Source organism: Rissa tridactyla, chromosome 7 (genome assembly GCF_028500815.1).
Source record: "Rissa tridactyla isolate bRisTri1 chromosome 7, bRisTri1.patW.cur.20221130, whole genome shotgun sequence".
In the NCBI taxonomy this organism is placed as follows: Eukaryota; Metazoa; Chordata; class Aves; order Charadriiformes; family Laridae; genus Rissa; species Rissa tridactyla.
Window position 1 is genome coordinate 39,667,291 of NC_071472.1, and position 25,268 is coordinate 39,692,558.

Consider the following 25,268-nt stretch of genomic DNA (forward strand, 5'->3'; position numbering starts at 1 on the left):
GTAAATCCTTGCGTGCCCCTGTCTGCCCCTCTAGAGACATGGTTAGATTTAAGGTTGTGTCCCTGCATGCTGCTGGTTTCTTAGCCATGCAGGCATGCTGTGACAGTGCCACGCGGATGCATGTTTTTGGATACAGGTCTTGACTCTGCAGCACACGCTGCAGAGAGCCGCCCTGGTTCCAGTGGGGTCCTTCAAAAAGGAGTGGTTTGCTCTGGGGAGCCATGCCTCCGCTGCAGCTCTGCACGTGGGATGGCTCTCCATTCCCCCTTCTTTCTGTGCCTTGAGGAGAACCGATGCCTTGCGCAAAACCCAGGTGATCTCCAAGAAGTCATTCCAGCCTGCTTTGCAATAATTCTCTCTTCAAGTGGTTTGTCTGGTAAACTAGCGATAGTGTCAGGCATATTGAATGCACAGTTTCCTGAAGGAAAAACAAATACATCCCTTTAATATGAAGAGTTAATTTATGTGTTTCTGTTTTGAAAATGAATTTTTGCACTGTTCTGGAAGCTGGATAGAACAGTCCTGGAAGCACAGAGAAACAGGAATAGCAAACTTGCAGCCTAAGCGCAACGTTTGAGATACTGTCCTCCTGTGCAGAGGCAGACCTGGAGACTCCACCCTGGCACTTTGAAGTGAAGTTGCTGAAACAATCCTGTGTAAATAGCAGATCGTAGTGTTTGTTTTGCTGTTTTTGTAATGAGCCATTTGTGAATCATTGTTTTCATTATTCATCTAGCCTCAAAGATGGAGAAATAACATTTAATGATTTCATGGACTAATATTTTTTTCATCAATAACTGAATAAATTACTGAGGGGCGAGCTATCTGCTTCCATTTGAGGTGTGTGACTGTTCAGTGCTTGGCCTCTTTGCTGATGCTGCCACTGAAGGGGCCGGCTGTGTGGAGAATGGACCTTGTGACCGGGTTTCTGTCCGTCAGCAGCTGGATTGCACCATCAAGGCGTTTCGCATAGGCCATTTGCACAGGGGCTGGGTGGAGCAGCAGAGTGAGGCCTGCAAGAGTAGTGCAGATAGGCAATGGTGTGCTACCATCCAAAATAATATTTTCTTGTTTGTTCTCAGAGTACCTGTGCTTGTGGCAGAGGCTAATGCTTCAGACACTGATGCCCGTTCCTGGCTGAGCTGCCTGTGTTGGGCTCCCTCGCCCAGTCTGATGAACTGAGTTATTGTGCAGTGGTCACTCTGTGCTAAACTAGCTTCGTTCAAGAAATTCATGTGAGTGGCTGGGTTGACAGCTTTTGGGGAGGCAATCTCAAGCAGGAGACTGGGTGTTTGTGGTGCCTGGGGAGCAGTGACTGGAGATCTACCAATAGGTTTTCTTTTGTAGACAGTATAGGAAGGCCAGCTTTGTGTTTATTTTTTTTTTTTTTAACTTTCTTGCAATTTAAATCCAGCTCTCCATTTAGAGCAAGTGTTTGTGTTTCAGCCTTTGGAACTGCTTGCGGTCAGAGCCACTAGCAGCACTTGCAGGCTGACACCTCAGCTAATACTTGGTCCCTCTTCAGTTCTGTGGGAATTTGGGAAAGGAGATTAAAAGACTTGGGAAGACTGGTAAGGATGAGCAGGGGAATTGAAAAAAATCGATTGGTCCAACCTGTAATTGTTGAAAGATGTCTTCACCTGTATTGTAGACAGGACACTTTCATGGCCTTGCACTTGCTGGCCAGGGTTACATGTGTCAGTTGACAATCAAGGGCATTTTCTGCTGATGTAGAACAGTGGTGTCTCACAACTGGATGGGTGATGTAACTCCAGACTTTTATTTGGCTAAATGGATCACATGACGCTAGACCAACCTCTCCAGTCATTTAGATGCTCTTGCTGCACAGAAACTCAGGTTTGTTTTCAGAGCCTGGTGAGGGTTTTGCCTTTCACTCAGCTCAGCTGAGTCGCTTAGGGAAGTTTTATTATGTTTTCTCCTTGGTAGGGAGTCCCTTCCCTCTGCTGGGAGCTCAAACAGTTCCTCCCTTCTCTGTGAGAAGTACAGTCTGTCCCAGCAGGCAGCGCTGATAGGCTTGAACTCTGTGTGTCCCACTGCAGCTCCAGGAAATTCCACAACAGTGGTATAGTTTGTCATTGTGAGCTATTGTGCTGTTTCCCAGTAAGATTTAGCTCTGAACTGGAGCTTGTACCCACAAAATACATGACTTTGTTGAGATGTAACACACTGCATCAGAGTAAAGCGGGTGTGCAGGTGCTCCCTCAATCCCAGCTCACGCTCGGCTGCTGTTCTGTTTTGGGGAGTTTGCTGTAAGTTGTTGAACAATAATTGTGTTTACATGCAAGTAGAGTTGTGAAGAACACTGAGGGAACATCAGTGCATGTACAAAACTAGCAGAGTAGCTTTCTGAAACAGAGTAGGTTTTTTTCCTCTCTGATCTTGGTATGCCATGTTTGCTTGTTAAAAGGGAATCCTCTATGTGATGTTCTTGACCCTGTAAAGAGTCAATTTTAGGTGCCAGGGAAAGAGCTGTGCTGTTTTTGCTGAAAAGGGACGACACACAGGCCCAAATGGGTCAACAGAAGATCATAGCAAAGATAGGAAAAGGCAGGTTTTGTTTCGGACGCCTAACAGTTCAGTTGCTGAACAACCACAGGGTCCGCACGCAATTCATGACCAAAATAGTTGTTTCTGCACTGCAGCTATTCTCTCTCAGCCGCAGAACATGTCTCCTGATCATCGGTTACTTTTTTTCTCCTCTGGCCAGTCTGTGGGTGACAAATGTTTTTACCAAAATCAAGCTGCTGGCTGTTGTTGTAGCTTGTGCCAAGGTTAAATCTCTTCTGCCTGGTTAAGGCTGACTTTTGCAAGGCAGGACGAGAAAAACAGAGGAGCAATACCAGCTTATGGTTTGTATCTTGATACATCCTTGGGAGTCTGCTGTGGAAATGTTTCTTTCTTTATGGAAAACTTCTTTCTTTAAAGGTTGAAAACTTATTTCAGAAGCTCTTAAAAAGTACTTGAGATAACCAGCACCTTTCATTTGTGGCTAATACCAGAATATTATTAAGATTTACTGCTTTCACAATGATCTCTTCGTTCCAGTGCGCTGCTGCGCTTGGGCTCTCTGCCAGGTCTGAGCCGTGCCCAGTATCCCTTAGCAAATGAACATGGCATGTGAACGTATGAACATGATATTTGTGTGTCCATCACTCTAACAGAGCAGAAATCTTGCTGACCCCTGAAATTTTATCTGATAGGTTCTGATCAGACACAATTAGTCTGCATAATTTCTCTGGCGCTGTTCTGTGCATCCTTTTATACTTTGCGGTGTGAGATGGGTCTGTAGGCCGTGTCAGGCACTGTTATACCACAGCTGTGCATGCCCCCTAGATCATTTGGGTCTTGTCTCCTCAAGACTGAAACTGTCATGGTAGTTAAAATGACCCTGTTTGCAGGGGCTCTTGGCGGGGTTCAGCCCAACAGACGCAGGCCTTGGAGCCACCTTGTATCACAGCAGGCCTGGTGCGGCCTGAGCTGAAAGCTTCACGTGCACAGCAAAAGGGGGTTTTAGAAAATCTATCATAGCGTATTTCCTGAACAAATCACATTGCTTCTCTGTCTTGGGGAAGTATCGCAGTGATAATTCTCTAGAAACATTTGTGTCGTCTTTGTCTTGGTGAGCAAAAAAGGGCGATGGAGTAGGAGACCTGAACTTTGTTTCAAATGGCTTCCCACAGGCAACGTTGCCTACAGGCAGTGTGGTATTTAACTACTGCGGGTCTGTTGCTTAAAGTACTGGAATTCAGCCAGGAGCACTTTACTTTTCTAAGTATTAATACATTCTCTGGGAGTAAAATGTTTGTTTGTTTCTGCTGTCTCAGTGTTCTTACTACACAAAAAAGATTGATACATCCTTTGCAGTTGTCTTTGAATTGATGGATCACACGCAAGGACAAATAAACATTGAAGAAGCAAACCAAAACCAGCCAAACCAATAACAAGAAAACAAACAAAACAACTCTGTCTGGGTAGAGATGTTTAATTAGTTCTCCTGTGTGGTCTCTTTCTTGTCCTGCCAACATTGCTTGGGTCAGGATTAAAAATACATTTGTTGGTGTTTCCTAAACACGTAGTATTTGGATGTTGCCCCAGGCAGCAGCTCTGTCTGTGGAGGTGTGCTTGTGTGGGAGGAGGAACTGGGAGGATTTGGAGGTGCCTGGGTACCAGGACCGCTGCCTCCACCTCTCCCTGTCTTCCCTGTTTAGGGGCGTGCTGCTGGGGGCTGTGCTGCTCCCCTTGGGAGAGTGGGGGGTGTTCGGCGTCTTTAAATGAGAAACTTCAGAGCAGAAGTCCCTATGGTGTTTGTGATGCAGACATGACTCAAGTGAGGTCCTGATTTTGTCTGTGGCTCCATGATACATGTCTGGTATCAGAAAAATTGACTGATAGCATTTTATTTTCTCACTTGGTAAATTGTTGCATACCACTGACCTTTTCTTAACAGGATGTTAAGTTTATTTCCACTGATACTAATTATATTGTGATAAAAAAGTAACAGGGTACTGCAGGCAGTAAAAGTGGTCTTCTGTGAATGGTAAACAAAATTTTTGCGTGTCATGATACTAAATGAATTGCATTTGCATCCAATAATTCTTCACTTTCTATGTTGCAGTTCCTGGCTTGCTACTTCTTTCCTGATATTAATTACCGATTTCAGTTAAGATGCTGTTACTTTGTTTTGCTATCTTTGACTATGCGGTCAGGTTCCTGCAGGAAATAATGACCACTGAGTTCCACTCATTTGTTTTGGGTTTTTGTGTTTGTTTGCACAGTTAAATATGTTTTAAAAGGCTGAAACCCCAAGTATATAATTGCTGGCACTACAAAGCTAGAAGTGCTTCTTACCTATTTCAAAATCAGTGTTCAGGATTGACTGAATGATAGGGTTCTTCCCCCGTACTGTGTAATAGTCTGAAAATATTAGGGGGTTTCTTACAGAGGTGCCTTATAGAACTACTGATTGCCCGGACTTGCAGTCCGTTAGAGTATGACTGATACCATAAATGCGAACTGTCTGCTGCACAGATATTTATCAGCAGGAGACTATATTTGTAGATTTTGGTGTTCTTGACTAAGACTGATGGGGCTGTGCCAGATGTGTATCCCAAGTTTGTGAGAAGATTATTTTTTTTCTAAGGAGATAACTAATTTCTTTGGGCCTCTGATATTCTGATCTTCTTGGAGCTATAATCCATGAAGCCAATTCTTAATTGGGCTTAAGGGCGTAACTGTTATTGTAAATAAGACAGTAATACAATTCCTGGGAGAGAAGCTGAAGAACAGTTGACGATCATTAATCAGTACTTTTTTTCTCTTCCTAAATAGAGTGGAAAACAAAGCCATGTGTCAGTCAAGTGAGTACGGAAATTATTGTTAATCCTTCTGAAGTGCCTTCTGGTGGTAAAGAAAACTGCATACACAGTTAAGAAACAAAAATAAATATTTGTCCTGATGAGAAGCCACAAGGAGGAGATAAACAAGGCAGTGGTAATGGGACTGTCAGAACTGTCTGAAAGCCAAAAGAACAGAAAAAAATCAGTTTGGATTTCAGCAGCTAATTTTAGGACAGAATGTCACCGAGGGCAGCAAAACCTAAACTTTATCAGTATTTTGAGTATGTTCTGATATTTTCCAGGGTATGTATTTATTTATTATTTTTCTTACTGGGCTTGGAGATGTTGTTTAGCTCCTAAAGCAGAGCTTTCCCTTTTTTATTCAGCCACCATAGGAAAAGTGAAGTAGCTCTGAGGAAATCTTAGTGCCTGTAGAGAGATGTCAAGTGGAGCCTGCTGAGTTGCAGCAAGGCTGAGAAATGTTTAAGTGACTCTTGAAATTGGGACTTACGTTTTCACGTAGCTTACATAGATGCTGGATGTTAAGTGTCCTTGCTAAAAAGCAATTTGTGCAGCACTGACGTGCTGCAAGGGAGGCTGCTTAGGCTAGACGACATAAAGACCTGTAGTAAGATGTAGATTGTTCTGGACAACTGACATCAAAGTACAAGGATGGAGGGGCACTGAGCACTGATTCAACCAGAGTTATTTGGGGACGGTGGGGGTGGGAGGGATGCGGATGTATTGTGTAGAAGACAGACCTGCTATCCCCACACATCAGTGAAATGTTTGCTTTCCATTGTCCCCAACCTGCACATGTACTTCTTCCTCAAAGGGGGATAGCTTCTTCCCTGAGCTGGTTATAGCTGTCCCTTACTGGTCTTGCTTTCAGAGGGGCTGAGAATTTGCATCTTTGGCTAATGGTACTTAAGAATTGGGTTGCAACAGCTCCTGTGTTAACAGCAGAACTGTGAACTCTGCTCCAGAATGACGGAGGACCAGGTGTGAGGTGTTCACATTAGCGTTGGTGGGTAATGAGGCGTGATGTTGTACCAGCTGCTCACCATGCTGTACCATACCCAGGCATTCTCTCAAGTTAATCCTTGTGGTGCATCTTTCTACCAAAAGGAATTTCTTATCAGAGGACCTGCAGGAGTTGTTTCCCTTCTGATTCAAAATGTTTTACCTTTTCCTTTTCAGCTTGTTGTGTTTCTTGCTCTTTTGCCATACCATCTTCCTACTCTACTCCCCCCTTTCCCACAGCACTTGTTCTTCTCCCATCCTGTTGAATAGCACCATGTCCTGTCATTCCCACAGGCCGAGGAGCATAGCACATGGCTGGGCACTCTTGAAAAGAGAGGTCAAAGAGCAATAAATGATGCTCATTAGCCTAAATATGCCAGACAGCCCTGGACACCTAAAGAGGACGCTCATGATGTTTTAACCTGACAATTACAGGGCTTGTATTAATTTAAGTCGGCTTATATTTTATCTGCATTTGAAAGGGGTGGAGTTTTCCCCTTCAGTTACTGCATCTAGTTCTTCTCCACTATCTTTGAATCACAAACTTGTCTGAAACTCTTGACATCACAAGGGGTAGTATATGCTGGCTAACAAGGACTTTTTCTTCGGTATAAATCAGGCCAGCCTGATAGTTAGATTTTAAGGGTGGGGAGAGGCCGGCAGTGAGACATCTGTGCTTTAATCCCCTTATGGTTGTTTTCATGGCAGCAAGAGTTAGATGAGGAGTCATGTTTGCAGGGAGGGCTAGTGAAAAGTTCTATGCGTGACTGTGTTATTGCTGGGCTTTGCTTTGCACAAACACAACTAGTTTTACTTATGCATGTGCCACATGCTTGTGTGTTGGCCAAGAACACCTTCTAGCTGAAAACCAACCCAGCTGCAAAGCCGGCAGCAGCACTAACAGACTCCCTCGCTGTACAGCAGAAGCAGGTCTTAGCAATGTGCAGCAGATGTTGCCCACTGGATGACAGATGCATTTAAAATCAGTCGTAAAACTGGATTTGGGATTTTGCAAATTAAGTTGAACAAGGGCAAGTGCTATTTAAAAGTCTGCATGCTTTAACAGAGAACTGTATTTCTGTTACACTGAAGTTCTGTGAAAGAATAAAAGCCAAGACATGGAGTTCTACTCTAAGAAATATGACACCGACTTGCACCTGGACTGTGGAAAGCCAGGTTGAGACCTTGTTTTGTATATAAACTCCATTTGGGCGACCGTGTCTGGCGAGCGAAATGGTATATTGTATGATGCAGAGATCCTTGGTGTAGTCCAAGACCAAGGGGATATTAATGGAGATGTGAAGGCAATTAGCCTGTGAAAAAATGCTGCACTGGTGCAGCTGTACAGCTTCTGTGCAGCAGTGTGCAGTGTGTTTCTGGGCTGTGTGGTCAGTGCAGCCACCTTAGGATTCTGTCACACAGGACTCTGCTCGGGTCTGTTCTGCTGTGAGAGTGGCTCGGTGGCAGTGAGACAGCTGGGTACAGCTGTGATACGGACTCTGAAAGCCAGTGAATTACTTCAGTTGCGTTTCAGACCCTACCTTTGAAATCATGCAGATGTCAACATAGATTATGCTGCAATAGCACTGCATTGCATTGTTTCTTCTAGTTTTGGAGGCGTATGCTGCAGGTACAGGGAGAGGGCTGGGCAGACACCAGTGTTGGTGTCAGTTTTGGGAACTGGGAATTGAAACAGTTTGTACTGGTCTGCTTTGAGGCTTTCTCTCGAGTAACACCTAAAGTGAAATCAAACTTCACAGTGTAACATGCTGGGAAGACCATTTGAACGTGTCGGCAGTGGCTGAAAACAGGTGATGTGCCATACATGATGCACTTCTCACGCCCAGGAGATGAGGTGGAATGGTGGCATGGCATTGTGCCAGGACCTCCATTTATTTTATCGTTTCAAATGTCTGTTGTTCCTTTTACATATTTTTATTATGTACTTCTGAAATACAGTTTTGATCATTCAAGGATAAATGGAAATGAGATGCTGTAATATACTATGGCTGCCTGAATGGCTAAGGGTGGCTGCGTTGATGGGAGAATTGTGGAAGGATCAAGAAATGACTACTAAATAGAATATCCCAGCTATCCCAAGCACCGAGTGTAGCATGTGACAGTTAGAGGCAAAAACCCTGTGTATTTTAGAAAAGCACAGAACATAAAAGGTGTAGCACTTAAATGTATAAAGCACAAGGTAAATACATGCACTTCTAAGGGATGTCTTATCTTTCCTTATATTGATTCTCATTTGAGAATGGAAAGGAAAGCTGTGGTCCAATTCCCGGCTCTGCAGCGATTGCTCTGAGGAACATCCAGTTTTTCCTGTTGTGTTGTCTGGGTGGAGTGTGCTCCTTTGTCCTTGTTTATTGCCTGATAGAGATGCCGTAAAAAAGAAGGTTGAGAAGGAGTTATGACCATCTCTGCCACGCTACCCTCGTTCTGCATGGAGTTTTTTTTTGTTTAAGCTGTTGAGGTTTGCTATTGTACAATAGACTGCAAATTCTCATAGAACCCCCCTCCCCTCACTTCCCCCCAAAGTACTGATCTCTTTGCTAGTTTCAAAACATTTATTTGGGGTAGGGCGCAAGACACTTGTCAAGCATCTTTTTTTTCTTGTGAATTAAGTATCATCGACAACAAAGTGAGAAGAACAGGAGTGAATAAAATACATTTTCCCCAGGAGGTTGCTATTTGCGAAAGAAACTCCTTTAATGGTTTGAACATAGAATCTGCTTTTAAAACTTCGATGTGTTTGATAAAGAAACTGAGGGATTTCTATTGGGGAAACTTGAGATCCAAGGAATAATAGTCAGGAACAATATATAAAATAGAAAACAAAGATCCTGAAAGCTCTATACATGTTTGACTTTAGTATGCAAAAAGCAGGCCGAAGGAGAGCATGTGGATGTCATTCATCTGATGTACACAGCACTGCAATGGTTGGGAATGTTTTCACAGTTAGTCATGTTATTATAGGAGCTAATTTAGAAGAGAATCTGAAACATTTTTGTCTGATGGACAAGTTTCAAAAATAGTATTTTAGAATTTATTTGTTAATGTAAACTTATCTTTCTGTGGCAACAGGATCTTATCGTCACTAATAAATATCTTACTTCAAAGATACAGTACAGCATTGTTGCTGAAATTGATTTTATATACCATAATGAGGATGGCTTGACTAATATAAACAAACATTTCTGGCAAGTTGAAAAGGATGGCAAACTTTCGCCAGTGAAATTTCGGGGATGTGACTTTTTTTTAAAATTTTTCCAAATTTTTCTTCGAACTGAACTACTTGCACATTGTTTGCAAATGGTTTGAAATTCAGAAAAATCTGTCTTTTATTGCTGGTCAAAGAAAAACAAGCCACCCTGAAAATTAAAGAGACCTGAGCCAAAGTGGAAAGCTTTTTGCTGGTTTTATCCGAGTAATAAATTTTTCCAACACTTTACCTGTTCGAATCTGCAGACAAGACATAATGGAAGAAGAGTGTGTTCCCATGGTTGCTTTTTTCTATCTGTATAAAACTAGATTTATCAAGAAATTCATTCTCTTTTATTTGCTTGAAAGTTTAAAATGGGTAAAAATGCAGTAAGCCTGTTCTCAAGAACAAAAAAAAAAGTAATATTTTTATGACAGCTTCTGAGGCAGCCCTGTTAATTAGCCTTCCTGGTTACAACATGACAGTGATGAAGAAACTACTGTGATACTTGGTTTTCTTTTTCCCCGTGGCCTTTGGTTACAGCATGACAGTGATGCAGAAAGTGGTGAGATACTTATCTTCTCTTTCCCCGTGGCCTTTGCAGAAAAAGGAGTATATTGTGCACCTTTTCCCAAAGACACTTGCAAGCACAGATGTTGCTTTTAATATAATAAAATAATAAATAGAATTATGCCTTTTTTCCTGTATATTGCTGGAAAACAACATTGGAAATTATATTATTGTCAAAAAGATCATCACATGAAAATTCTTTATTTCCCCTTGTAGCACGCAGTTTGAATGAGTATTCTAGTCATTCCGGTTATTCTTCCTTAGCTGTCGTCTAAATGTTTAATATTGACTATAATCTGTCTTTTGGAAATTTCACATAGAATTTATAGGCTCCTCCTCCTCCTGTTATAAAGCATAATTCATGTGCATATGCTTTCCTGCAATCTTAGGTCATTTGAAAGCTTAACTCCTTGTTATGGAGCATCTACTTTAATAGACGGGCAAGATTTTGGAAGCTTGCGGTGAGGTATTTGCAATGAGAGGAAGAAATCCAATGACACTTTTTGTTGTGTTAAATCCCTTAATAATGATTAAATACTACCAATGCCACTCAGGCAATAACATTTTTTAAATTGGAAGATTGCCATTTTGATGAACTTCAAACTTTTGTAGAAATAGTTTAAAGAAAAACTGAAATCCTTTGCTTGTGAGGTTAAGAGCAAAATTATCCATGAAGCCCCAGAAGAAAAGCAGATTTAATTTATAATTTTTCACAAAAGCTGCATAATTCTTCCACCAGCATTACACACCACCAGAGAGCTGTTAAAGAGTTTATTTGATTAGAGGATTAGCCAGGCCATAACCGCTGCTCTCGCTGCCCGCCTTTGTGCCAGAGCCATTCGGTGCTTACCCACACCATGATGGAAGTGGGAAATCTCGGAGCAGGGCAGGCCCCCATGCCGGGATTCAGCATGGTTTTCCCTGGCCTGAGTAAAGACGCATTTGGTAGTCATCCAAAAGCTGCTGCTGTGTGTTTAGCTGGACAGCTGTGGTCTCTGCTTTTGTAAATCCACAAGGATTTTCCAGGCATCTGGGAAGGGAGGAGCAGGGAGGATATCCAGCCTGTGGTTCTGCAGAGAAGCAGCCAGCGCTCTATTTTTGCCGTGTGTCTGTGTGTGTGTGTACACACACCTATATCTATCTATCTCACCTCCTCAGTGGATCAGTTGCAAAGTATCTAAGCTAGATATGTGCAAGGAAAAGATTCTCTCCGTGCAGTAAGATTTTGCTTTTTTCCTTCTTAGTTGCAGAAATCTCTTAGATTTTTCTTGATGAATTAAGGGTCGTCAAAGAATATGGCTTATAATCCCCTGTTACAGATCTTATTTTGAGTATAACTAGTACTGTGTGTCTTGTTACCCTCTTCAAAAGCGACTGAATGTTTGAAGGTGTGCCTTTTTTGAAAGGTGATTAGGAATTTGCATTCTGTGGTCTCTCCTGGTGCTACCATGTTTTTAAAAATTTCTACCCTAAAACTAAGAATTCTGAAGAATTGGTGTAACACATCCATTTTTCTTGGAAAGCATGAGTAATTTTATCAACTTATTTTCTAATCTGACAAGAGATTAAATCCTTTACTGAAATGGATTCCATATATGCCATATTTAGCAGATCTTCTCTAAAGAAATCCTTATTGCAGCAGATCACTGAATAATTAGGATGATTCAGAGATTGACAGGGATAGAATATATAGGTGAATATTTTAAGTGTTGGAATTTCAAAGGAAGTTTAAGGAACCGGAGCTGCGATCCTGCACAGGTATAAATGGTAAAAGCAAAGCTGTCAATACATATTATTGGAGTTTTTTCTGTAACGATTTTTCTGTAACAATAAAGCATGTGGAAATTAATATATCCCTCAGCAACCATTGACTGTTTTTTATGTACCCATGTCTTATTCTTCAAGAAAAGGAAAAGTGAAAACAGTGTTCACTGATGGGGATGGCTAAGTGTAGTCTATTTGCTTGTCTTGTTTACCTTGTTTGATTTTTGATTTATGGTCTCAGTTGGGAAGTAGTGCTTTGGTGCTGTGCCTTGTCTTAAGGCTGATACTTGCTGAGTAAATGTGAATGAAACACAATGCGCGGGCTGTGACCACACAACCACATCTTGCATGCTGACGGTGCGGTGGGTGGTTGTGCTGGCCTGCAGTGCTGCTCTGCTGTGCTGCAGTGGTGTTAGGCCTGCCGTGCTATCACGATGGCTTCCTCTGCTGCGCTGAGACCAGATGCATCAGCCTTGTTTAACAAGATCTACTCACAGACCTCAAGTGGCTTGGACTTGCAGGTAACAGCAGATGCTGAAGCTTTCTCTTACCGGGGATGTTCAGGCTTTTGACTCAACCTTTACCAGATGTTCTCACCTTAGGGCAGAATTATCCAGTTCTTTGGTTCAATTACCATTACTGCTGGCATATTTGCCTTTGAGCTGGGGGCAGTGCAAAATAGGCTCTGACCTTAAAGACATCATCAACTCAATGTACCCATGTATGTAAACATGATTGCATTTGACTTGAGTGCTGTTTGCTGATTGTTGCTTGGTAATTTTCTCTATTGAATGCTCTTTCTTCCATGGTCAAGTGCAGAAGATTCCTATGTGAGGTAATTATGCCTATGCAATGTTATCTGTAGGGCTTTAGCACAGAAATGTTGCCTCTCAAGTGCATACATCTTACATCTGCCCAAGGGCCACAGATGGCAGGACTCTGTTGCATTCAGCTGATGGGGAAAATCATCATTGAACTATGAGTGTTTGTATCTTCTGCTTTATAAGGTGGAACAGTTGAGATGTTAGTGCTAAGCAGAGAAGAGAAACCATGGGGACTGCAAGGAAAAAAAAAACCCAGGAGATCTTGTGCCTTATCTGTTTGGTGGTGATGATGGTACCCCTCCACTGTTACAACACTTGTCTCACGTGTTCCTTGGAACTTCTGGAAACAGTAGAAAAAGGTGCTGACAAGGGCCTTAGTAGCTGACAAGTAGCTGGCCTTACACAAGCACATTCCCACGGTTAAGTGGTGTAGGGGAAATTGGAGGGAAAGGTGGTGTATTTGCAGAGCAACCTGCTGAGGATTGAAACCTCAGGGAGAAATTCTGGAACAGGGTAGTTTGTCCAGGTGGATGATGAGCACTGAGTATCCCATCCAAAGATGGCTGATTTTAAACACTGACATTAAGTGTTGGAGTAAACACCCATATCAGGGTTACCTGGCAGCACACGTGCCTCCTGAAGCGTTCCATGGCTTTATGCTGGGGCCATATATCCTACAGTATTCCTGGTGTCAGTGTGTGTGGGTAAGATCCCACTCTTAACACGCGAAGGGAGGAGATGGGGAAAATCCTGAGACCTAGACAGAAGAGCATACGCTTATTTGCTCTATGTAGTTTTCAAATAAACTGGCACCCTGAAGATTCTTGCCTGAGTGTCTTAGAGAGTCTCTGCCTCAATTTGTCCTGGCCAAAGGTGTACACCCAAAGCCAGTGTATGTCTCACTGCTGTTATTCAAGAAGAGTGATGGAAGGATGATGGCAGGAAGTGGTTTGTGTTGCTGAGAGATCGCAAAATACTGCAGAAACTGAAAATTGGATGATGGGGTTTACCAGTAAGAGACAGCATATTCTTTTCTGAAGAATTGTATGCTCACTGTACATAGCAGAGAGAAACTAGCTGCAAGTGTGGAAGGGTGCAGTGAGACTGCAGAGTCATTAAGTCAATTTTCCTGCAACTCCCATGTGTTCCCGCATCTATTCAGCAGGGTCAAAGCAGGCTGTTGGAGGCAGAGGTTCGTCAGAGGTGGGCAGCAGAACTGGGTCCCTGGCTCAAATGTCCAGCAAATGAATGGTCAGCAGTGGAGTTCCTGGACTCCACCTTTGTAATTTGAGGTGCCTGCACCGAAATGCAGGGACTGGTGTTGCCCCTAGGAAAGGATATATGCTTGCACGTGCTTTTGCAGGTTGTTGGCTTACTATTCCTCCGTGGACTGCATACGGGTAATTCTGCCCGTGGTTTGACATTGATGCATATGAGGAGATTGCAGCCGTTAGTACAGGCTTTGAATAGAAATGATTTGGCATCTGAAGTCCTTTTCTTGTTGTGCTGTCCTCTGCATTGCTCTGTTAATAATCTTATTGGTGCTTTTTGAAACCTGCAATTACAGTGAGCTCTGTGATTGAGGAGAAGTAGCATTAAAGGATTAATGAGTTGAACTGAATATTTTGTGATTCCTTGAAGTGTCAACATTAGCATGCAACAGCACACTGCTGATTAGCTTGATTCAGCCTTTGGCAGGCAGCACAAGGCATTATCCCGAGATAGTGTGCACTTCAGCCACTGCAGAAGGACTCAGTGTCAGAGTTACTGTGATACAGGATTAAAAAAAAATTAAACCTCCTTAGAAGTGGGACCATGGCTATATGCTTTGCAGGTATAAACTGGGCTCAAATCAGGTGTGCTCATGGTTTCGCCTCTGAATGGATGTAGTCATTCTGATTCAGTGGCAGTCTTGTGGTTGTAGGAGCCAGTACTCAGAAAACACTTCTAGAACCTTCTGTAATTGAATAGGATGTTTGATTTTCAGTATATTTGCTCTTTAGATGTTCATGTCCTGGATGCTTTTCCTTTTTCATGTATTTCCTTTCCTATCTCTCCTTTAAAAAAAGAAAAAAAGTTTGTGTAATTACTCTGTGTGTATATATACATACAGACACGTACATACACACACACCCAAATATTGAGGACCAGAACATGTGCAGCTTTCATAAACCCTCATCTTGCTTTGGTGTGGCTCCTGAATAGAATTACTTCAGGTGGTCTCTGTCGGTGAGGTTAGGTTAACATTGCACACCCTGCCAGACACCACCTCTATCTCAAATCAGCACATGGTCTAGAATTTTGACAAGTGTATTCTAATTTATTTAATGCTGCAGCTGTACTTGCTTGCTCCCAAATGCTTTCCTTGTATCTTTTGAAAAAAATATGCGGTCAGAGAGACTATTCCAGAACCAGAAAGTGTCAGTGGAAATGCTGCATGGAATCCCTTGAGCCCTGTGCTCGGTGTGTCTTGGTTTTACAAATGGTTATGTGCTAGGACCCGCTGAGTTTAGTAGGGCCGCTCGCGTGATTAAGGACTACTTTCAAGAATCACAGCTTGCTGTGTCACAGCCCAGTTTCCTTTCTTTGCTCAAGAGAATAGTTGCCACGGTGGTCAGCTTAGGGCTGTTGGAGCAGTTTTCTGAGTGTCTGCTTTGAGTGACCAGCCCCTATTAAATCAAACCCCTCCACTCTGAAAGCCCCTTGAACTTTAGAAAAATCTTTACTTTGAAAAAAAGATGGAGATTAATTATATATGTAGCATTTTGAAATGTACCAAGACAAGCTCTTTGCTCAGCACCTATAATTACAAACAGCATTCTGATCCTGAATAGAGGGCTTTAAAAGAAGATCACATTCAAAGCTGCTCATTAATTATGTTACTGTCAGCCCTTTTAATAAAGGAAGAAAAGCATTATTCCTTGGCTGAAATACAAATACAATAGAGATAATGTCACTTCCCAAGGAAGGATTATTTAAAACTAGAACGATGCTTGTACCTACTAATTAGAAGTTAATAAATCTGTAAAAAATGGGATGTCTAAGCCAGATTTGAATCAGTTTGCTATTGTTACTTGGGACTGAGGTCTCTGGGTGAAGCACCCAGAAAGCCCTGCTGTGTGTCCTTGTCTTCCCCAATTGGCCTTTAGACTGGGTAGTGTTGTTAATGTGCTGTTTCTGTGATGCCACTGTCATTCATACAGGGATGAGGAGGCCACAAAAGACTTGGTATTTATATATTTTATTCAGAATAAAAAAACCCTTCTTTAAAAAGTTGGGTTTTTTTTCATGAATTCCAAGTTCTATACACTTCCACATATGTTTCTAGTATGGCTGTAGAAATAGATTGAGTGCCAGTCAGCCTTGCAGCTCAGACAGTGTCTCTTTTGTCATGTTGCAGCACAAAATGTTACTCAGATTCGTAATGCACTTGACCTCAGTTACATCTAGATGATGTATCGCAGACCCAGAAAGCTGTTAAAGGAACCTTTTAACATTGCCGAGTCAAATGGCTCATTTCAGGAAATACTGGAATAAAGGGTGTTTGTGCAATCTCTGTGGCAGCCTTCTGCATATGTATTATAAAGCGGTCTTTAATTATGGGATCACATTATTACTTGTTTCCACAGAACTCCTGCCTCATTAAGTGTATGGTATAGATGTGGCTCCATTTAGGAACAGCCACTCAGTGTTTTTTGTTTTCTCCTGTATTTTCAGTACATGTCTTCATTCTTTTTTGTTTTCTGCAAACTGTGTAAGACTGTTCTGAAAATACTGACTTTTCCGTATCCGTCATTCTTATATGATCCTGCTGTGTCACATGTTTAGGAATTTATATTTCAGAACCCTGCAGTGAAATGGAGGCACACTTGCACTGTAGAGGCAGAACAAACTTGTCAAGTCCAAGTAACCCTACTTGTAGGTGTGCAGTGGAAGCTGCTCAAGTTCACTGCGGAGCCGTCAGCACTCTGCTCTGCCCCTGTGTGAGCAGCTTGGGCACGGAGATGCAGGTGGGACACCAGACCCTGGGCAGAGGCTGGGACAGAAACAGTTGTCTAGGACGTTCTGCTTTGACTCCGAGGCCATCCTTTCTCCATCCCCAGTCCTTGCTTTATTACGTGTCTCTGAGTTGTGGTGTCAGAGAGAGCTGCCCTACAGATACCTCCGTTTCTTCATCCCTGGAGTTAGCTTTAATTTCTGTAAGAGTGAGGAGCAGGTCATGTGGAAAGACACTGTGATCTTTTAATTAAAACCTGTGCATGAGGCAGCTGGAGTTTAAACTGCTCAGAAAAGTTAATTCTTTAACTTCTTAATTTTTTTTTTCTTATCTAGAATGGCAGTCTCTTTAAATTATTGAAGATTCATATTTATCAAATCAGCCCATTTGAGTGTTTCAGATCTTTAAGGTTACCACAAATTGAATCGATCCTTTATCTAATTAAGAAATATCCTTCCTCAAAGTAATCCTTCATGCGTGTAACACTTAGAAACTCCACAAGAACTCTCATTGATTTCTGATATGAATACCTTAAATTGAACTTGATTTTTAGAAATGAGTGTCTTTTGGCTGATGGGTTTTTTTTCTTCTCTGTATTATTGAAGCTTTGTATTACATTCTTTGATTTGCTGGTTGTTGAAAGGAAGCTGCCTGTGGTAATTATTAAGGGTTTTTTCTCAACTATTAACAGTTAACTAGGGCTGCTTATGTGTAGCTGCTGTGAGCCTGTTTAATGAGTGCCCTTAGCTTCAGCTGAGGTTGTGTGACAGATGTCATCCGAATTGAGGTCTGTGTGTGTTTTCAAAGATTTTCTTGGGAACTTGCAATAAATAACTTAAGCTCTCTGTGCCTCGGTTACCCTTCTGTTACCCTTCTGTACTGGGATAACTAATCCTTTGCCGTATTGTAGAAGAATCGGGAAGGTGAAGATTGTAAACTGGGAGGTCTTCGGACATTAAAACAGTAGGAGCCTGTACGACAGAGGGAGACTGTTCATTTAATGCTTCCTCTTGAAAAGCTGTAATTGTCAGGGCTGACTGTAGTAATATGGTTGGCAAGTGGTGGTCAGTGGTGAAGCTCCAATTGACTTTGTGGGCTCAGGACCAGATGTTTTGAGAGTAACAGAACAAACACTCAAGCGTTTGTTTTAGGGAGAGAATGGGAATGTGTAGATTCTCTGGCAGTAAAAGAAAGCAAAGATACTTCTCAAGCATCTTTTCATCACTGCAGAGAAAGCAACAACTCACGTTGTTCCCAGAGACATGCGTCCAAGATGGATCCTTATCTACTGTGAATCAGTGTTATCTCTTATAGTGTTGATGTTAATAAATTGAAAATCGGCTAAGTGTGTAATCAAAGGATGTGGTTTAATTTTACTTGCAACTCTATAGATCCTGGATAAAATCCCTGGAAATCGGAATTGCTATGAGGAACACATTGCCTATGAATGAGAATAGGAAGCAATTCAGAATTTGCAGGTTCATACTAACCATGCCATGAGAGGATAAAGAATATACTTGAATAGGAGCAGTGTTAGAGCAAAACTGATTGCTCTTGAAAGTAAATATTTTTTTTGTTAGATGTTTTGTTACGTTGTTGTTACCCTTGCAGTGTATTGAGTTGCACCTTTGAAAATGTGTTTAAGCATAAAAAAATGGCGTAAGGATAACAGGATCAGTCAAAGAACCAAACAGAAGCTTCGAGGTTCTGTTGCTGCAGAAGTACCGACAGTGCACAATGTACTTATGGTGTGAATTCCCATCCCTGAAACTGGAGGGGTAAAGTTGAAAGGGTATGCCCTCCGAATAGCTCCTGGGAAACTAGGCTCTCAGCATCCATTAATGATATTGAATATGTATCTGCTCCTTTTTTGCACAGCAGGAAAGATGCCCCACAGATCCATTACATTACTCCCTCTTCAGCTCTGAGCCATAGATCATTTGTCATGTGTAAACAATCTAAAATATTCTGGGGTTTTTAGAACTCATTAAGCTATTCATATCATGGGACGTGGTAAGAGAGGCTATCAAAGGTACCATAGCGGATGAGGAACAGCCTTACTCCAATTAGAGATGAAGTGGGCTTTGAAATTTCTGGCTTTTTAAAGAAACAGAAGATTCATTTGTTCTTCCTTCACACAGACTGCTGTGAGCAGCCTGCAGCAGTAGGCTTCAAATGCGAGCCTCCGTTCAAAATGTGACTTAGCCTAGTGTATTTTCAGGGACGAGGCCTTCAGAGTGCATCCACAGCTCCTGCTGTTCAGCTTCATCACATGCGGGCAGGCAGACAACCAAAACCGTGGACTGTCCGTTATCTGCACTGGGCAGATCAAAGAAAGGTAAACGCACAAGGCTGGAAGAAACTGCAAGAGATATGATGTAGACCTTGGTTGTGGAGGCAGGTTCCTAGAGATACCCCTGTCCTGTTTACCTGGTTCGTTGTGGCTGTCCAGTGAAGGTGGTGTACAGCTTCAGTAAGTTCCTCATTTAGTTAGATTAGTCTAAATCTCCTTTGCAAGTCTTTCAGACATGTTGAACATGAACAACTGCTAGCTTTATACTTTAGAGGATTATCTCCTGTGTTAAGGCATGTCTGGGTTGCAGACAACAGTTAGCAGTACTGGGTTGATTGCTCTGACAGAAGAGCTCTGGAAAATGTGACTGTGGAAGCTGAATATCCAGTTGTTCACTTGGCTTTTCTGTGAGGTGTGACTTGCCTCCACCTAAGAGTCAGCGCAGCAGACAGGAATGTGGGTTTGCGCTCCAGCTCCTCCCAGGCAGAGTCCTGTACCTGGGCGCAGCCCCTTGGCCTTCAGCTGAGATGCTGGTGGATGAAGCTGTGTGCTGAAACACTTCTTTTTGCTGCCTCTGCAGCAGCGCTACTACAGCACTTTGCATCATTGAGTTTCACGGCATCAATTTTGGATGATTTTGGGCCTAATGAAATACTTGTAAACTCTCTCAGCTCGGTGCTTTCTTCTGGCTAGTCGCACAAAATATTGCAAAGAAGTGAGCCTCAGCCTGACCCTTCTGAGAACTCATTCAACCCCTGAAGGGTGTAGCATTTCTGCGCTGCCCTTTTTCCAGTTAATATGGAAAACTAGATTAGACCAGTTTGTCTTGGTTGGCTCTCTACAGAGGCAGATTTGCTGATTTTGATCATCTAACCATCTTTTGGGTATTTATAATTGATTAATGATTTGTTTCAGGAATCTGAGTTAGGCTGTCAGATCTCTAGTGTGTGGTCGTCATCCTCTTTCCTTCTTACAGTGGTTCTGTGCTTGCCTCAGGCAGCATTGGAGGACTTCCCTCATCTCCCGTGAGTTCGCAGTGTCAGTAGTTTCATCCATTAGTGTGTGGTTCTTTTGGTTTGGGGTTGGTTGTTTTTTTGTTGGTCATTGTTTGTTTTTTTTTTTGTTTGTTTGATGGTTTGTTTGGTTTTTTTACATAATAAAAAAATTTGCAGTTTAATTTAATCTTTTTCAGCTGACTTACCTGAAGAGACATGAGTCTCTTTCTATTCTTTAAATATATGTGTCTGGTTTGGTCAGCACTGTAGTGACTCGATGTTCGGGCTTTCTTTTGCCACATAATCGTTTACCTTTGTATCTTTATTCCATCTCCAGCACTTACAGCTGTCCTGCACTCTTTTGGCCTTCCATGAAGCCCTGCTGACCTGTACAGAGTTGCTTGAAGTCTGGTGGTTGGTTTTTTGGGTTTTTTTTGAGATTCACTACCCTTAATCTGCTGCACGTGTTCCTTACGTCTGTTGGAATAGTTGGTGTTGTAACTTCATCATCACCATTACCCAACCTGTCTCCTGCCCTCAGATTTTCAAACAGTTTCTCCCTTTTAGCCAAACCAACTCCATCTTCTGAAATGAAACCTACCCCAGGTGTTAGAAGATCTTGATGTGTCCAGCTGTGCCAATGGGTATTTTGGATAAGCACAGCTGTCTTCATGGCATGTGCCCCTCTCTCGGGGCTGGCAAAGGCTGGAAGATGGGAAATACTGGACAACTTTATTTTCCTATTGCATGTTACTGGAAAACTGTCAGGGAAAGACTTTGCTAACCAGATCTGTCAGTGTGACTCCTTACAGCAACACCAACTTCACATAAAAGTTGTCAGCATTAGCAAATGCCACTGTGGTTACAGGAAAGGGATAGATAAATTATTTCAATTATAGGCATGTTCTTTAAAAACAACTCCTGATTTTATTAGCCAACAAGTATTCAGAAGACAAAGTGCCAACATGTAGAAGTGCTAATTGCATTTTCTCTGAGTCAAGCAATTGGCATGATACTTTATTTATTAGTAGCCTTCTTCTAAATGTGTCCTGGGTGTTCACCACAGGCTGCATGAGTCAGTACTGTGATTCGGAAAATCTTGAGGTTCTTGAAGCAGAGTTAACTGAGTGTAACTGTAGCAGAAAATTCAAGAGGTGTCTTATTGGTGTTTCACAGCCATATTATCCTGCTAGCAACAAGTCTGTTTCTCTTTTGTCATGACCCAAGATATTAGGATGAACCTAGAGCCTCTCAAGGAGTAAACATTGTGGACCAGGCCTTAAAGGTGCTGGAGGTGCCAGGGTGGTGTGCTTGTCCATCATATGCTCATCAGAAACCTTATAAAAGGGATCCTGCTGGGACCGACCTTACTCATCTCTTGCTTTGGATATGCTTTGCATATGGACTGGGAGCTCCTCAGAGATTAGGAGGTGCTGAATGGGGTTTTGCTCAAGAGGAGAATATTATGTATGAGTTGTTAGATGGTTGTGTTTTGCTGACCATTATTTAGTGTCTGGACAAGTAGCACCTTCCCAAAGGATGCCAAATCTTTGGTGCATGACACTGCACCTGGGGGTGGGGCCTTAGACAAATCTCATTTAGCAAGTCTAACCGGCTTAGAGCTGATTTCCTTCTCAGACATCTGGAATTAACCAAAGATAGCAGGGACCACGCCTGGCCAGCATGTTGTAAGAACTGACTTTTTGGGTTTTGCTATTGGTAGGAAAGAAGAAATAGTTAAGCTTGAGTTTTCTTCTGCTTTTCTCCTGGTTACACCTGCATCTTTATCCCTCATTACAACAGCAGTGTGCAATACAGACTTAATCGTTTCTTGCATTCAGAAAGTTGCCCTGTGCTTAAAAGCAGAAGGTAGGGATGGGGTGCTTGCTTTCTGCTCATGATTCAGCCACGGCCTCACGTTAACTTTGGCAAGACACTGAATCTGCCCTTCACTACCTTTCTGTGAAGTGAAATGAAATGCTTCATTTCTAAGTTTGATAAAGTTGGAGACAAGACTTCCATTGCTTTCAGTGACAATCCCTGTGCTCGCGAGTACAGCGAGGCATAGCAAAGTTGACTAAAAGTACAAACTGCTTTTATTCCTGCTAGCATTTATCTTCTCCCCACCCTTCCCCTGTCAAGCAGTGAGTATCTCATATAGCTTTGTTCAGCTGTGATTTTTGTTACCCGCATACTGACAGAAGTTAAATCCGCAGGTAGGGTGCATGCTGGTTAAGGGTGATAGTACTGGAAAATGGTCTGTCTGCTGGCTGTTGGCTTGAAGCTGGGAAGGGAAGTTCTCTCTTGTCTGTTCTCCCTCCTTCTTGGGCAATTCAATGCAATTCGTAAATACCAACAATTTGCGCTTTGTAGGTGCTTCTCCCCTGCCCAGCCTTTCCCAGGATTTGCAAAACAGTAATTAATCCTCATTTATGCTGTTATGACAATATTGCACTCATCGTAAGATACAGCAGTAACTAGAGCACAAAGCAGTTAAGGATATGCCCAAGGTCATACAGTGAACAGCTGCAGCACTGGAGAGAGTCCTCCTCTGTGAGTGCTCAGCAGCACTACCCATTGCAGCTTTTCTGTGGTACATGATACTCAGTTCATAGCTCCTATCAGTCTGGTCTGCAACCTGTAAGCACATCTTTTTTTACTGTGCGGTATAACTGTGGGGTTCCTGGAAACAAGGAAGCTTTTGGTAAATTAAGTCATATTATCTGTGTTCTTTGTTTGCTGACTCCGGTTACTTTTGGTTGTTGCTGTTACCATCTTTTGTAATTTTTGGTGAATCGTCCCTGGTGAATCTAGAAATGTCTTCGGCCTGCGGATGTTCTCCTTTCTGTAAAGGAAGAAGGGGTTTAGTTGTTTCTGTGAAACTCTGATCCTTAAAGAAACCTTCCATGTATCCTGTGTTTCAGTGGAATCTGCTTTTCTGTGGATATCCACTTTATAAGAGAACAGGCATTCTGAAGGCTCAAGCTCTTTGGTGGGACATGGTCTGATGCATTTGAAGGCATGTAAGCTATGATGGGAAGAAAGGTTCCAGTCACTGGAAAGGAGAGTTTGGTGTAACTTTGCGCTTGTTACCAAAAGCAGAGAAGGAAGGTATTTTGTTAATCCCATGATGCAATTCATAAGTCTTTAATTCATTTAATAAAATTAGAGCCTTTCCCCTTTAATAGCTGCCACTAATTGAGAGCTTTTGCTTTGTTTCAGATTGTGGAAACCTGGACTACAATATTTTGTGACTGACAGCGTGACAACGACACAAAAAGGTGGGTTTTCTGTTTTTGTTGGTCTACTATCAGTCATTCCAGAGCACTGGAAATGCTGCACATCTCTACTTTGCTAGGATGGATTGCATAATGAATGCCTTTGGCTTGTTCAAACAAAACCAGTTAGTTTGACAGGACTCCTCCTATGTCTGCGTGTACATGTGTTATGTATTTTGATGGTGTTTTAAACAAAGAGAATATGTACGTTTCCTGGGCTGTACAGTGAAGGTGTTTATGGCCCAGAGATGGAAACTTCGGTGAAAATAAAAACACATTGGGATTTTTGCCCACTTTTTTGTGTAGGTGTTCTCCACGGGAAGCGTCCTATTGGCAGCAGGAGTTGAGCTATCCGAAAGCCGGTGCTGCTGAGTACTGCACTGCAAGCTGAGTCTATAACATGGCATTTTTCTCTTCTCACACTTCAAATTTAGGGTTCACAGTTGCCAAGAATGTTCTCTGCAACATGTGCTGATTACTCGTCTGTCAGTCACCACATGCTCACTTGGTTTGAGGGTTCATTGCTCTGCTTTGTTGAAATGTTTCATTGAGGTTATTTACAGAATATGCAAATTTGCAATGCAGGACAGATGCAAAGAAATGCTGAACCCTGGATTTGCCACTGCACCCTGGCATTATCTGTTCAGAGGAGGGTTTGCGTAATGGGTGCAGACAGCTTTTGGTTATTTGAATGGCTCAAGTGAAAAACAACACAAAGAGAGATGGTAAATATAATTTTTCTCTTTATCCAGTGGCTGTTGCAAGAACAATTATTTGGTCATTCCTCTTCAGCCAAGAAAAGTGCTGGTCTCAGCTACTGGAAGTTTTCAAGCACCAGGTTTATCTGGTGACACTGCACAGCCATGCCTAAGTCATAGGCTTGGTTTTGATTTTTTTCTTTCCTGGACCTTGTTCATATCCTCCTTCTTTCTAGGGCGGAGAATGGAGTAAAAACTGGGACATGCGTTCCCTGCGTCTGTGTGCTGGGGGTAGTTTCTTCTGGCCACAACATTGCTGCTCTTACTGCAGCCCCTTGTTTCTCTCTTGGAGGTCGCAGTTCTTTTTTCCTATGTCTGAAGGCATGAGTCTTTCTAGAGTACGTGTCTGCAGCAGGAGAATGAGCGGCAGTGTCTCTGCTGGGTATTTCAGAGTGCAGTGTTTGTCGCCAGCTCTGAAATACTGCATTATAACTGTGATGGGCTGCAATGCAGACATGCTGGTTGTATTTTCAAGATGCTAAAAAGAATTGCCATAATTTTGTAAACGTTGTTTCATGTGTTTGTGGAAGGCAGTGAGAGAAACAGGTGAGGTGTGAAAATTTATCAGCAAGCCTCTGGTTGTCAACATACTTGAAATAAAACTGCCAGGGTCCTGCTCATGGTGTCAATCCTTGACCAACGAGAAAAGGTCTAGCTTTGACTTCAGTGAGTGCAAGGCGCTTCTTTTAGCTGCTCCTTGTCAGCCACTGTGTGTCACTGAACATGATTCATTAGGCAAAAAGTTAAATGGTCAGGAAGAGCTGCGTCTTTCAAAGCTGTAATGAGGCCAAGGCAAATAACTCTAGTGCAAGAGAGTGATTTGAGAATCTGAGCTTAAAGTGTAGATGAAGCTGTTTGGTGGGTGCTCTTTGCAAAGAGCAACAGTGAAGTTGAGGAGAGTTTGTTCTGCATTTAAATTCACTGGTGCAAGTCTGAGCTTCAGAAGTTTTGATGGCGGGTGTTGAATGTGCTGTCCGCTCTTACCAAAAGCTCATCACAAGCAGCCACGCGCGTAAGAAGGAAAGGCAGTGCAGTGCAGGCTGGTGAGCTGTCGGCTGAAAAGGACAGGTAAACTCCTGTCTGCTCTTAGAATTGAGTAGTAATCTAATTCTCCCTGTACCCAGAATATGGGTACTTTCAGCTGTGTTTGAGCTGCTCACAATTTATCATGTGAAGAAAAGGTGTTCTTGCATAAATGGAG

At 42.4% G+C, this 25,268-nt stretch overlaps 1 protein-coding gene across 9 annotated transcripts in view; it reads left to right on the plus strand.

Annotated features, from left to right (window-relative positions):
• Positions 1-25,268, plus strand: part of MAP2 (microtubule associated protein 2) — a 226,463-nt gene that overhangs the window by 22,902 nt on the left and 178,293 nt on the right. For all 9 annotated transcript variants that reach the window (XM_054209170.1, XM_054209177.1, XM_054209178.1 and 6 more), the window contains exon 2: positions 23,254-23,312. The gene's annotated coding sequence lies outside the window, so the exon portion shown is untranslated. The remainder of the gene's footprint in view (positions 1-23,253; positions 23,313-25,268) is intronic.